Below are 14,907 nucleotides of genomic sequence, written 5' to 3'. Positions count from 1 at the left end.
ATGACGCTATGTAGTGAGTTATTCTAACAATAAGTACATGTATGTGTAAAAATTCGATTTTTACACATGCTGCAATTTTTTAAGATATAATATCAAAATTATTTTATTAAATAGACTGTAAATTTTAAAACAGTTTAAAAAATTGATATGATAAAGTAATGTGTGACAAGATACTGCGTAGGCAGGTTTTATTAGCAAATGACATATTAATTAACTTGAATTAAGTCGCTATAGTTTAAAAAGCTAAACTAGAAATGGTAGTAACCTTTAGAATAGACAATTAATTTCAAGGACTAAATTACTGGTACTGAACCATGGGGTTGTAAGAATATACACATATCTTAGGAGCAGAGGCTTTTTTTTCACTTGAAATAGTGGTGCTTCCAGAGTGACTTTTGTATACCTTCTGTTTGGCACAAAGTATCTTATTCAGCGCTAACACACTCTTGCTTTAGATAGTTTGTTTGTATTTGTAGATAAACTATGTTCACACAAATGTTTGCACAATCAGCTACTAATAATAGGTTTCTATTTTAAACAAGCTGATTTTTGATGACTGATTTGAGACACAAAAGCTACAATTACTTAACAACTGGCCATCACATGGTTGAAGTTTTTTCTTGACATACAATATAGGAATCGTGATTGTGTCTGGGTATTTAGGCCTTTCTCAATTTTTGCATTGAAGTTATTCTCACTGATTTATTGAATCTTTAGTTTGAAAGTTTGGCTGCTTCTATGTACGACCCTACAAGACGAAATTATTCGCGAAGTTGAATTTCGCGAGAATTGTCTTTTCACACATATTCGCAAACTAATTTATTCGCTGATAAAGAGATCCAGAAACAAATTATTCTGTGAAAGCAGCTAGCAATAAAGTAAAACCTGCACGAGCGTGCGCATACCACGTGTTTAAGTTTCTATTTAACTGAGAAATTTATGTCAATCATGCTAAGCTATAAATTTCTGGCCGCACCCAGAATTATTCATAAATATTCATTGATTTGGAGGCCTTTGGTGAACAAACAACCTGAGGTAAATTATGAGTTTTTTCAACGTAAAGGACTGCAGAACAGATTTTTGCGAAGACGATGTAATTACGAGTACACGTAACTTGTGACAACCTTGAATAATTTTGTAAAGAAGTGTGATGCATTGGCAATAGGCTTAACTCAAAGCCCTGGCAATGATTTTAAAAGACTTTGGAACTCAACTACGTTTACTAACTCCGTTTTTTGATTTGAGTTATTAGTTATTCTCCCTTGTGTTATAAATAAAACTAATTATTCGTGGATTTTAATAATTTGCGGAATCGACTGTACGCGAATTCGCGAATTATTAAATCCATGGAATAATTTCATCCTGTAGGGTAAATAATCTTTTAAGTCTGCTAAAAATTTTTATTGGTACTTTTCCATTTCATACTTTTCCAACTTCTGATGAAGTTTTCTAAAACTCCTCCGCTTATTGATGGCAGTTTGTCTGAGTGACTCTAAATAATAAACAAACGCTTAACAAAACTTAACAAATGTTAAGTTATGTTTGAGTGTCGTTGGGTCTTTGTTTTAATACCTCAGTACACCCAAGTCTAGGATCTAATTGAGAGCTCGACTGGTTTTTTTAGAGTTGTCTTCTACTTCAAAATTATATAAAACTCTTTTGAATAAAGTAAGCAGAGCCTTGAGCAGATCTTCTACTAAGATAATGCAAGTAAAATGCTAACTGATGTTTTTCAAACAAACACTGTCAATGACTCTAAGGCTAAAAAATTGAACAATAGTATTTATAAAACTTTGAAAAACTAGCTAAATATTTTAATAAAAGTGAGTAACTATTCAGAGACTGGTTTTAATTAAACTAGTTGTAAAAAACCTGGCATCTACATCAAAACTAATAAAAAACCATGCTCTATATTGATAAATCTACACATTTTGAAAGAATCTTTTAATGAAACTGATTAATCTTGAGTTGTTTGCTCTTAACAAAATCCTTGCCTCTATCAGAAATACTATTTTTCACTTCGTTAATACTGTTTCATTTGCGTTAATTAATTTTTTTACTTTTTCAGCTAAACCTTTTGATCTTGCTTGCATCAAGCTTTTATACCAAATAAAAATCAGCTTATACTTACACATTTATTAATTAGATCAACATGATTGTGTTTATTTTATAATATACGTAGGTTATTGCTTTACAAGTGTCCTGAGTATCTGCATTTTAAAAATCAATAAAAATTGTTTTTTTAAATCTTTTTTACGAATTTCAAAATGTTATAATTTACTTACCAAATGATTGCTAAGTAAAATCAAAAAGGTAAAACTTTTCAAATCATAGCTTTCATATTTTTAACAAAAGTTATGATGCTTGTATTAATTTTTTTAATACTTGTATTTAATAATGTTATTATGGAGCAGAAATAAGCGCTATTGAGTACAATCAACTACTGATCTTTTACTCCTTGAACTAATTCGTACGTTTAAAACTTTGTGCATATTGTAAAAAAACAAACACAACCCAGTTGCAGAAATGCTTACACTTTCACAGTATTTAATGAAATTGCCTGACTATGGCGATGTCTCAGCAGTTTCAATAGGTTTTTCTTAAATATGCCTATTCTCATTGACCGCCATTCAAATTCAATCAACGCTACATTTAGGCCTACAAGCAACCGCTCCTCAGATATAAAAAACACTTTCTAAGTCAGCCATTCCAATAGCTCTGGCAATATTGATTAACCTTAGCAATATCAAGGGAGATAAACCCTAAATATGCCTTAAGTGCTGTAGATGTTCATTTAGTTAGAGGACACGAACAATTAGCCGTGGAATGACTTTAGCCATGATGATAATTAGTTACACTTTTATATTGAGCTCCCAGAGACATCACTGATGCTGCTAATAAAAAGCATTCAAGGATATACATTGGCTGTTAGTAGTGAGTGGAGTGTCTGCAAAAATAATCTGGCCAGAGGGCTGTCCATCCCAGCGACAGCTGCCTCAAGAATCTTTCTTGATAGAATTGGCTAACATTTAGGAACCTATGTGACGTAGACATTAGATGTGTGATTTAGTTGCTCCCTTCGCGTTGGGACTCTCTCACCTGTACCTATATATTGATTAGTAGCACCTTTGACTGACAAGGCGTGCATTCGCTATCTGCCTTCTAGGATTACTAGAGCCACGTCTCTCTGGAGTTCTCGTGATTGTTCTGCATGGATCCGCAAGGTAATAAGAGAATCGGACATTTTTGCAAATAATTTATCAAGCTCGTATAAACTTCTAACGAAGGTTTTTGATGCCATTTTTAAGATTTAGGTTTTGCTACAGACTGTCTTCAGCTGACAGCTGATATCAGAACAATAACACTTTGGATTTAGTAGAATTTTTGCTTGATTCTTTCGGATGATCAAAAGCTAATTATTGAAGCTCTCTTGTATGACATAAACGTTCATATTCTGCCAGTCTCGGCATCTGAGAAACACATGATCCATACTCGAGACTTATCTAGTACGAATACCTGTCTTTTGTGTCATGTGTCTGTTCAAATCTCTGAAATTAAAATCTATATTAAAAGCGTCTCTCAAGGTCATAACATTTAATCTAAGTTTGTGTTGACAATGCCTTACATTATCCGTGACAGTGTCGTTAGTGATAACAAAGTACTTCAACTCTCAAAGGAACAGTTACTTCTATGGTTTATGAGACAAGGGCTAATCCTTCGTTTTTTGTGACGTCATTCTATCATTGTCTGACATCTTTATGGACAACTTTTATCGTTAAAAACACGAAAATTCTGCAGTTAATTGTTCCAAACAATGCTTTTGTTTGCAAATCTTTTATTTTGGTATCAAAACAACACCGAAAAATACTATTAATCAAGAGAATAACAATCGTTTTCTACAAAGATGGCAGCTTTTTCGTGGAAGAGCACATGTGCAAACAGGGTGATGATGTCAAAAAAACGATGGATATCTCACTGTAGTTCAAGATATGCAGAGACTTGAGAACTATATTACAAACAAGTTTAGAAAGTGTAGTAGTGGGACTATCAGACACTGCGAATGCCTTGGGTCATTGGGGATTAGCAGGTTACTATAAGTTTTATTAAAAAATGCCCATGTTATTGATAACAAAATTTACTGGTTATTGCAACAGATTATTAAAAACTTGCAAAAGTTTGTTTCACAGGTATTTACATCTCTCAAGCACTTTTTGCAATTATTTTTAAAACCAAATAAAACTATATTTGACACACTTGCACTAATTGTTGATCAATACAACTTTTTGTATTGATCAACAACTACAACCAATTGCTGATCAACTGATTACCAATTACAGCTTTTTATTGCAAATGAAAAAGAAAAACCTTAATTATTGCAAAATTCAGTTTAAGGATTTTCATGTTTCAAGAAAAGATGAAATCAGCTCATGACAGAAGTTGGAGAGAGATTTTCCTTGCTGCTTTGACAGCAAGCAGCTGGTACAGCTAAGCTAAAGCAAGTAATTTATTTTTGAAATTTATCTGGAATGCTGCCAATATCTTTTTAAATTATGAATTTTTTTAAACCTGTTCAAAGATAACCTCAATGACAATTTTAGCTGAGAGAGTTTTGAAAGTTGTTTCTGATGTAACTAATCAACACACCTACAGTGTGCTCTTTGCATTCCGCTATACGAGTAGCAATATACCGCAGGGTACAGTAATTGTTTTGCATTAACTCTTTTGAGACATGCTATGAAATAACTTTCAACTTGATCATCGAGGAGAGTTCCTGTGGGGAGAAGTACAAAGAGATGCATGCTGGAGTGTTTTTGCACAGAATATGTTGATTTGAAAGTTTGTATTCAGCTAAATAAATTTAAACAAAGTATTAAAACTACTGAACTGTGTCATGAGCTTATACTATTGAACATACATCTAGTTCTAAAAAGTATAAAACATATTACTTTATTAAATTTTTGAGACAATGCTAAAATGTATATGAACAGTGAGCCAACACAAATTGCCTTCAGTTTAAGCCAATTGTCTAAAATTGTTTGCTGGCAGAATATAATTTGCTAATCAAATAGTATTTTTATGAATTCAAACTAAACTGCTTCTCACCTAAAATTACCACAGCAAAAGGACAAAGAATATCTTCTAAACCACTTATCAAAAGTTTTAACACGATTCGATATGTTTTTTTGCCCTGTGCTCAATATTACACTTAGTATTGACTTCGAGTTGACTGTCTTTAAGTTAGCTAGCCACCTAATACTACTGAAAACTTCAAACTGAGCTAATAGATATAATATATAAATGAATATACATTTTTTTAAAATCTTTCATCTAAAGCTACTAAAATTGAACTGCTTCTTTGTGTTAACAATGATAAAAAATATAAAACAAACAAATAAAAAACTTAAACTTAACATTTTCTTCTGAAATTTATTTCCTCAGTTCTTTTTTGTTTAATAGACTTTAAAATCTTATCAAATTTTTGGTGTTTGTAAAAAGACTCAAGTCATTGAAATTTATCTCCCCTAAACTGTGGTATCATCCAGCTGTGGGAAGATGCGGCACAATCTACAACGATCAAATACTGAAGCTGTAAACAGAGTGTTACGCTAAATTGAACAGATTTTTGACCCAAAAGTTGAACAACTTTATTCAGTAACAATTAGTTTGTGCATGTAATTGCGCCAAAAACTATTTTGAGATTTGCTTACCTTGATCACTCTTTGTGTAAAGTGAGGTTTACATGCTAAGTATTTCACATGAACACATAAAGAGAAAAATTGAAAATCTGGGGGGTTTAACATTTTCCGCGCAACCAAAACGGAAGATTACATAAACGTTTCTTTTAAACATTAAATTTGGTTAGATAAAAAATTCAGCTAATATCAGATTTTTTTAGTCTTTGAGTTATTGCAATAGGAATATACTGCTGTTCGTATTGATTGACAGAGGCACAAAATATAGTTAAACTCTTTGGAAATACGTAGGCCTTAAGTTGAGTAAAAACACAGCTATAATTATTTTAATAATGAAATCGGTTTTCATGATAAATGTTAGGCTATCTCAAATATACATGTAGATCACCATGTAGAGCATGAAACAAATTTAACTAGATAAAATGGAGTCTTCAGAGCCTTTAATGGTTCAGTTAGTAATGTAGACAATTGGCTACAAAACTATAACTAAAGATTTCACATTTGTCATTTCCCTTCGGTACTACTCGCACGTAAGAGTGCAAAATAATCATTGATTGTCCCACGAGGAGGCTATTATCAACTTGAGTGAAGTTTTTGTTCCATAATTATTTGAAAAAATACCCAGATATTGCCTCCGTGACATCTACTTTTGAAATATATTTCAAAGCCTTATGCAGTGTTCATGACACTTGGCCGACTTGCATTCATCTTTTGTATAAACTAGATCCGCTCTTCAACCAAGAATTTACCTAATTACAATATATGAGCTGGTTGAAATAAAGTTCTCAATATCAACTTTTCTTTAAAAAAGGAGTGAGAGATTTTAGTTTCCAAGACCTAAAATTCAAAAGCTTCAACATGCACAGTTAGTTGATTGCCCTTGTACTAGTTTTTGATGTCGAGTACATACCTAGTGCATGGGCAATCAACTATTTGTGAATGTTGATGTCAATTGGTTATTACCCTTGATCTATTAGAATTTTATTATGAAATAATTTAATACTTCATGATAAAACTTTAATAGATTCTATCATGAAGTATTAGTATTTTTCCACCATTTGCAATTGTTTTTGATTTTTAGGTAAATTAACTGCCGCGATGTTTAGAGATTAAAGTTGATAAAACTTGATTGCAGTTAAAACGCTCAAAGTAAAAATGTACGGAATGGCTTCACTATTTGTTATTAGTGTGATAGTTATGTTCAGATATATTGCATTCAAGTTGTAATATTACGTGTCTCTATTCTGTTTATTATTCTATATAATCTCACTTTCATTTGATCTGACCGTTTTAACCACAATCAGGTTTTGTAGATTTTAATCTTGAAACATCCTGACTGCCAAACTAACTCAAACATAAAAAAAAATTGAAAATGATAAAAAAATACGGATAATTTCTGATAAAATCAGAAATAAATAATAGATAATAAAATTTTGGGTACGTTCATCTTTAGGCTCAAATTTCTTGGGTTTTTTTCACTTTTGCAGCTTTTTGTATCAAAATCTTTGTTTTGGCATTGTGTGGCCTCGTGTGTAAATATTTGTAGCAATACTCACGGAATAGCTACCATTAAGAAGTTTACCATGGCTTTCTATGCTTTCATCAGTTGCTCGATTCTGATAATTTGCCTCGAGTAGCTTAAAGTGCTGTATCGTAAAATATGAACAGATGTAAGAGAAATATTGTTTTATAACGGAAGCATTGTTTAGTGACAAATTTATGAGGTTTCTAACTGAATAGATGCAATAGATAAAAATCCAATGTAATATAACACAAGAACATAACATAATATTATATAATATAGTACTATATAATATTCACTAATGCAGTGTCACTGCTAAACTAGTTGCCTTTTAGTGTAAGCTAAAACTTAGTAGAAAAAACTGCTCGATGGCGATTTTATGATATGCTTCATATGATATAAATATGCTTGTATTATAAAAATATGATTTTTCACAGAAAAACAAAAAACTTATTTCTAAATTAATGTTTTACATGTTATATGATTCACGAAATATTATTTGTTTTTCTTTAAGGTTTACTACTGAAAGAAGATCAAAGCTTGTCTCAAAATTTTATATTGACCTTTGTATCTTTTCTGACCACAGACATTCGATAAAATTTTACTATGGAGTGCACAGAGACTATATTTATATAGTCTCTGTGCACTAAACTCTGTGCACTTGTTACAAAAGACACATTGGGTTTTGCAATTCTAGCACGGCTTCATGCTACAAAACATGAAGTTTTACCTTTGACCTTTGACCTATCCTTTGCAACTGTTTTGTGTATCAAAGGAAACTGTAATCTGTTACTACTATCTGCTCTAGAAGCTCTTCTGCCTATACCTGATGCCTGTAAGTTTTTATGGTTGTAAGTTGTAGTCTGAGCAGGATTAATTTTGCATGTAGAGATACAAATAGTTCAGCACACCGGTTGTTGCGTTGCTAAGCACAGCTTGTTTACTTTGGCATCCATATGTGTTCAGGAAGTGCGTTTGCAAAATGATAAAAGCCAACAACTTCAGAAATTTATAACACTCCACCCTGCTGATTCATTTACTTATCTACTTGGTGAAATATTAAGTTACAATAAATACTTCCTTAGTCCGGAATTTTGGAGCTTTGGCTTTATAATAATCAATTTCAAATATATGCAAACCATTCTCTCACTTTTGTTGAAAGATGTTTAGTTGTTCTAAGCACCACTTCGATTTCATGCCAGTAGAATAAAGTAAAAATCACTCAAGTGAAACTATAAACAAACCTGTCTGTACTCTGTAAATAAAAAGGGATAGAAACGGTTTATAAGCCTGTTGATTTGATGAATTTAAAGTGATCCTATAAACCTGGCCTTGACGCTATTATCATTTTATCAATATATAGCACATTCTCTTTATCTAGAGAGCTTTTCAGCAATACCACCACACTTGGGAAAATGTAGCTTTTATATTCTTGTTAGCCTCATGTGTATAAAATTTTAAATAAAAATATGTTTTGTAGAGATTCAGGCCGTTACCAAAGCTAGTGTTCTTTCAAAATATAAGACTACTGTATTGTAAGTAAGATTTCAGGTCATTTTTTATTCAGCTTTCATAAACACAAAACTGAAATTTCAATTTCGAATTGCTTTTTCAGATGCTTGCTAATTGATTGTTTGCAAATACTAGCAGATAATCAGTAACCCAGAATAATATTGTTACAACAGAACATAACAAACTCCACTTAAATTCAAATTAAGGTAGGAACAAACTGAGCTGTCTCAGTATCTTTCTAAACGGGATGGACGAATGCGCTATGTTATCTAATACAAAACAGTTTTGCTAAAAGAGCGACAGTGTTTAATAATGGTCTGTTATTTTTAGATTGTTCAGACGTCAATTATACCATATATATTTATATTCACTTGTTAATGTACTCTCAGAGACAATTACGCATAAATATCACCGGCAATGGAAGACACTCAGACAATTTGCATTCGTATTATTTGGTGTTTAGGTTTTCCTTCAGCTAGTCGAATTATTTGATGTCTAAGAGTGTCCTTCAGCTAGTGTCATTGGTTAGTGAGTAGAGTAGAACCTAATCATCGGGTTTATTCAAATTTTGGAAAGTTATTTTGGCTTGGTGTTCTGTTATCAATACTTCTGTTTATAATTATTCTAGTGAAATTATTCTGGTTACTGTTTTTGATACTAGTTTAGTTTGCTATTAATTTGGCAGTTGGTCTTGATATGACTCTCTAGTTGTACTTTTGAATAAATCATGATTTTTATAGAATGAAGCATCATACAAAAATACTCATTACACTCAAACACTTAAATATACTTGAATAACTTTGAAGGTATTTAATTTATTTAATTATACTTAAAATTATATTATATTATTATATATTATATATACTTATATTAAATTATATAAAAATACTTATATACAATTGTGACAGCTCATGATTTGCTTATTCTTTCAGCATTATGAAAGAAAGTTTCTTTGTTTTTGCCACAATTAATTTAGTAGGTACTATTACAATCTACATAGTTGAATATACATACCCTGACAAACTTATACAACATAATGAGATAATGAGACTCGTGCAATAGAAAACTGGAATCATTAGACAAACATTTCACACGGTTGTAATTCAATTAATTTTGTTAAAAACACTTGATCAACTCATGACTTTACCAATAAGAAACCAATTTTGTTCACTAAAGTTGAAAACGTTCATGCTGATGGTAGACTTTTCAAATCTTTTAATTTGTGCATATAGCTGATATGCAGATAATAGCAGATAATAGCTTTTTATCAAGAACTATTCACAGAATGAAGCGTTTGTTGAACTAAATTTGTCAAGTTGATATTACACAAATAATAATAATAATAATAGACATATTGTTTCTACAAACTGTTTACGTGTTTGCCTTCAAACAATTTAAATAACTTAATTTTTCAAGCACGACACATGAAGTTTTTTATCTTTAGCACAAATAATAACTATTTTAGCCTATTCTTAAGAGAAACGAGTAATCATATTGCGCAATCCCAAACATAAGTTGCTATTACCTTAAGTGTGATTCTATTAGCCTACCTGGTAAACTCGGTGCTATCTATATCACACACCTGTTTCCTCTCACTCATAACAAGATTGCGAGAAGATTTTACAAGCCCATATAAAAGTGTAAGCTAGACAAGCCACAACTCTAACAAATGTTATGTATTAGTAGGTGAAAATATTTTGTCAGCAATGGTCTGTGAGAAGATGAACCACTTGGTGTTGATTTTTAATTAGTTCAAAATCACATCACATCACATTATACATCACGCATCACATTCACGTTATACAAAGTTTAATAGAAAACTTAAATTCATTTTTTTTATGCTTTAATTCTTTTCTTTATACAGTCATACTTCAACTTACAAGCTTAATGCGTTCCGAGACTGAGCTCGTATGTCAATATACTCGCATGTTGGTGCAATTTATTTATATATCGAACAATTAAATATATTTTAATTGGTTTCTATACTCTAAAAAATGCAAATAAAACACTCAAAACAAGATATTGTAACAGAAAAAACATGTTGGTTATTGTCCTAACTTACCACATGCTTTCAAAAAGCAACAAATAAATAAAAAACAATGCAAGGAAATGTGATTAAGTAAAATGTAAAATTAAATACATACAGTAGCAGCTATATATGAGCAATCTTTATTGTGGTAATCAATAGTCATATTTTACAATATGTTTTCCACAAGGTACCATGGATACGAGATACAAGGTTTCCACAAGGTACCAATGCTAGCTAACGCTAGCATTTGCCAGGGAGGGAGATATAAGTGTTATTCTTCATTACAACAGTTGAATTTGATAAATTTGGATTTTATCAACGTTTTAAAAAACAAACTTAAAAGCAAACCTAAAAGCAAACTTTCATTTTTCGTAATTAAAATTTCTTCGGCGTTCATAGTTGATAGTTTCTCGCTGGTTAGCTAATTTTTCCTTTGTTTCGCTTTCACGACTAGCCGGCCGTTTTAAGATAAACCTATCTAAGGACGTTTGCCTTTGTCGCCCTTTCAACGTGTTGCGATTAGGACGAACACTGGTGTCGTCACAAAGGGTTAATGCACGACCACTAGCCTACTTGTCCGAAAGTCTATTTTTATAATTTTTATAGATAGCACCGGCCTTTTCACATAGACCTTTTTGCCTTTTAACCACCGGCCTTTTCGCCTTTATTGAAACATCGTTTCAGTTACGCTGTCACCGGCCAATTGTTTATCTTTTATCCAATGCCTGAGCAGTCTCTCCATCAGCGGTCGTGAAAATCGCTGCGTCGTTTAGAAACTATGGTTAGTCCTTTTGCAGACTAAATGCCCTGAATATAACCCTTCGGTTTGATAATTGTAGATGTATTTCTGTCATATTGCTGAGCTAGATCAATCACGCATACACATTTCGCATATTTTACAAAAATTTTCCGTTTAATATCAATTGTTATCATTTGCTTTTTCTTTCCATTATCTTTCATTTTACTGGCAAACTTTCGGTCTACGCACCGTACTTTTAATTCACATAATTCTGCACTGAAAATTGCGCACAGAAAACACGGTACAAAAGTATAACCTGAGTAGTTGAAAAATACAGAGTGATGCTGTTCTCATAAAACACCTCTGGCATACTTTGCAACTGACTCACGTGCTCGTATCTCAAACATCGCTCGTATGTTAGTGCTAAAACTTGCTTAAAAGCTGGCTCGTATCTCAAGTTTCTCGTACGTTAGAGCACTCGTAAGTTGAAGTATTACTGTACTAGTTCAACGCGATGTCTATTGTTTTATTTGCACTTTGCTCAAAAATGGCTTTTCAAACAATTGTCAACTCTTTAAATTCTTTTTAGAAAAAAGCTAGCTATGAATAAGTATTTTGCTAGATAATAAACTGTTAAAATAGGCAAGCATTCAGCCATTCACTCTACTTGTGAAAGCTCCAAAAATATCAAAAATCTCCAACAATTTACTCTACCTTCTAAATATTTATAGCTGAACTGTAATGAATATGCATTTAATAAATATTTGTCCAATATATATTATATCATGCAAAGCAAAACAGCAAACAGAAGCTCTGGGTTGTGTAGTCCTAGACAACTCAGCCAGTTAGTTTACAGAGCAGTCTATAGATAAAAGAGAGCTACACATATTATCGTGTCTATGATAAATTGATTTGTCAGAGTAGAGAGAGCTCTGGCATTTGCATATTTATATCCAGATGCGCTCTGAGCCAAAGTGAAATCCATTAATTGTCTGCCATTAATGTTTCTCTCTTTGAGTCTCTACTCATCTTTGTGGGCTTCCATATACACAATTATATTGCACACTGCCCTGTATTTTTATGGATGCGCTCAAAAACAATGATAAATATTTACTACATCTGTTGTCAGATCATCAGATGACTAATGCAGAAAAGATTCTGTTTGGATTCCCTAGTAATGTAATCGGAATGTCACTCATATGACTCAGCTATTGTACTGTACTTACTGCAAGCGCTCTGCTGTTCATAAAGAGTATGAGATAATAAGCTGACTAGGTTTTTGCTGAGGGCCAATTTCAGCAACTTACAATCAAAGTCAGGTAAGAAGTTTGTTTGTCAAACTTATCTGCTAAAAAAGAGGCCAAGTGAAGAGATGCCGACAGCTCATTGCACTGCGACTTGGCTAACTGAGAAGTGAGTCTGTGTAAGAAGCTAGTAACTTAAGACGGCATGGCCACTATGATATTTAGTTCAGGAGGTAGTTTTTAGAGCCACTCCAAGCGTATCCACATTGCTGATCTTTCCGAGATAAATTAACAAAGAGTTTCGTGTATCAAATAGACAAGATGCCATTGTGTCTACCGCAATCAGGTGGTCTAAATGATAGTTCATACTTTGAGTAGCATAACATGGTTTGTCCTCTCATTTATGAAGTTAGTCACATAAAACTAAGATGAAACATGTATCTAAACAAAGACCTGTTAGAGAATAAACTAATGTCTGTCAGAAAGTTGTGACAATTTTTTGCAGTTTGAGCTTACATTGCTCCAGTCACTCCCTCTCTAGTTGTGCAAAATATAATTCTGAGAAAAAAAAGTAACTGTATTCTGGCAGTAAAAATGCAGCGGAAATATTCAAACTCGAGGGTCAACAAAATGATTTTGATCAATCCTATTTTAGTTTTTATATGTTCCCTGTCAACTTTAGCAGCTCAACTTTTAAACAACGTCTGCTGAAATAAAAAACTATCTTTTGCTTGCTGCATGCCTGTGTATCTGCACTCTGCATATTCCCTACACTTATCGCTTCATAGAGCACTTTTTGATAATGCATAAAGTTGTTGGAGTTACAGATGTTATCTGCCTGTACAGTGTAGCTGTAAAATTAAATACCTTCACTTTTGAGGTTTTTGAAAGTTTGTTCAACATCTTTATGGTTAATAATGTCTGTAAGAGGTGTTTAGTATTCAAGGTTCTGCAAGAATTATTATTTGATTATCTGAGCTATTAAGCATGACAGGAAGCTGGTTGTTGAATCCCAAAATAATAGATATTATGCGTAAATAATTTTTAGTAGCGCATCTAATATACAGTTTGTTTTTCCAATCTCAACATTTGGTTCAAGGCTTCTCCTGTAGATTTTACCGTAAGACATTACCTACATGTATGATATATATAGCTATATTATATTAATAATATAGCTATAATATAGCTATAATAATAATATAGCCACCGTAATTATTATCATCTTGTTATTTTGTTAATATTAAAAGGGTACTTTGTATGTTTGTGAGTCAGCTCATGGCTTTGTATATTGCAAATTTTTTAGATTTTGTATCTCTGGCTATTAATGGAGAATAGTCACCCTTAGATTTATTTATCTAAATTTGTTTGCAAAGCTGTGGTTATTTTTTGAACTGTTGTAAGCACATATGTTATGAATTACGCGTTGAGTGTTATATTTATATATAAATATACATTATATCATGCCATGCATATATTGAGTACTTTGCATTATATATTGGTAATGTTGCGCAATATGTTACGCCTTCTATTTTTCATATTATATGTTACACATTATAAATTACTAGGTGAATGCCCGGCATTGGCTTAGATGTGTTTATATAGATATATTCTGTATTATACCATGGATATATCACATGTAATATACACCGTACATTACACATAATAGTACATATTCTACACATTTCTAGTTTTAAGTTGTTAGTAGAACTTACATCACTGATTTTTAAACACACAAAAACAAGATTATGCAGTTGTATTCTCACTATTTCTATTGCCTGTAAATTTAAAAAAAGTGTTTCGATTACTTTTTTAGATCTTTTTTAAAACATGTAAATTCAAAATTTCATTAAATATTTTTTTACATACAGGAATGAAATTAAATGAGTTATTAGAAAGCTTTAATTTCTTAGACTGCTTTAGTTTTGTTTTTACGAAACTCAAGTACACTACTGCTGTTCAGAGTGAAGTCAAATATGCTGAAGACTACATCATCTTGTAGTCTTCAGCATATTTGTACATATATAGTTATATTCTATGTACGAAGATACGCTACTGCGTATCTTCATACATAGAATATAGGTAATCCATTCTGAGAACGTTTACATTTCAGGGATTTTTTGCTATACGAACAGGAAAATACATGTAAATTGTCTAATTCGCACCAAGAT

General features: G+C 32.0%; 1 protein-coding gene across 1 annotated transcript in view; it reads left to right on the top strand.

Annotated features, from left to right (window-relative positions):
• The window catches only part of LOC137388936 (1-phosphatidylinositol 4,5-bisphosphate phosphodiesterase delta-1-like), an 85,754-nt gene that overhangs the window by 38,109 nt on the left and 32,738 nt on the right, over positions 1-14,907 (top strand). The gene's annotated exons all lie outside the window — the stretch shown is intronic.

The sequence above is a fragment of the Watersipora subatra genome, chromosome 2, assembly GCF_963576615.1.
Source record: "Watersipora subatra chromosome 2, tzWatSuba1.1, whole genome shotgun sequence".
NCBI classification, from domain to species: Eukaryota; Metazoa; Bryozoa; class Gymnolaemata; order Cheilostomatida; family Watersiporidae; genus Watersipora; species Watersipora subatra.
The sequence above is the reverse complement of the archived record's forward strand: the minus strand, read 5'-3'. Positions and strand labels throughout refer to the sequence as shown.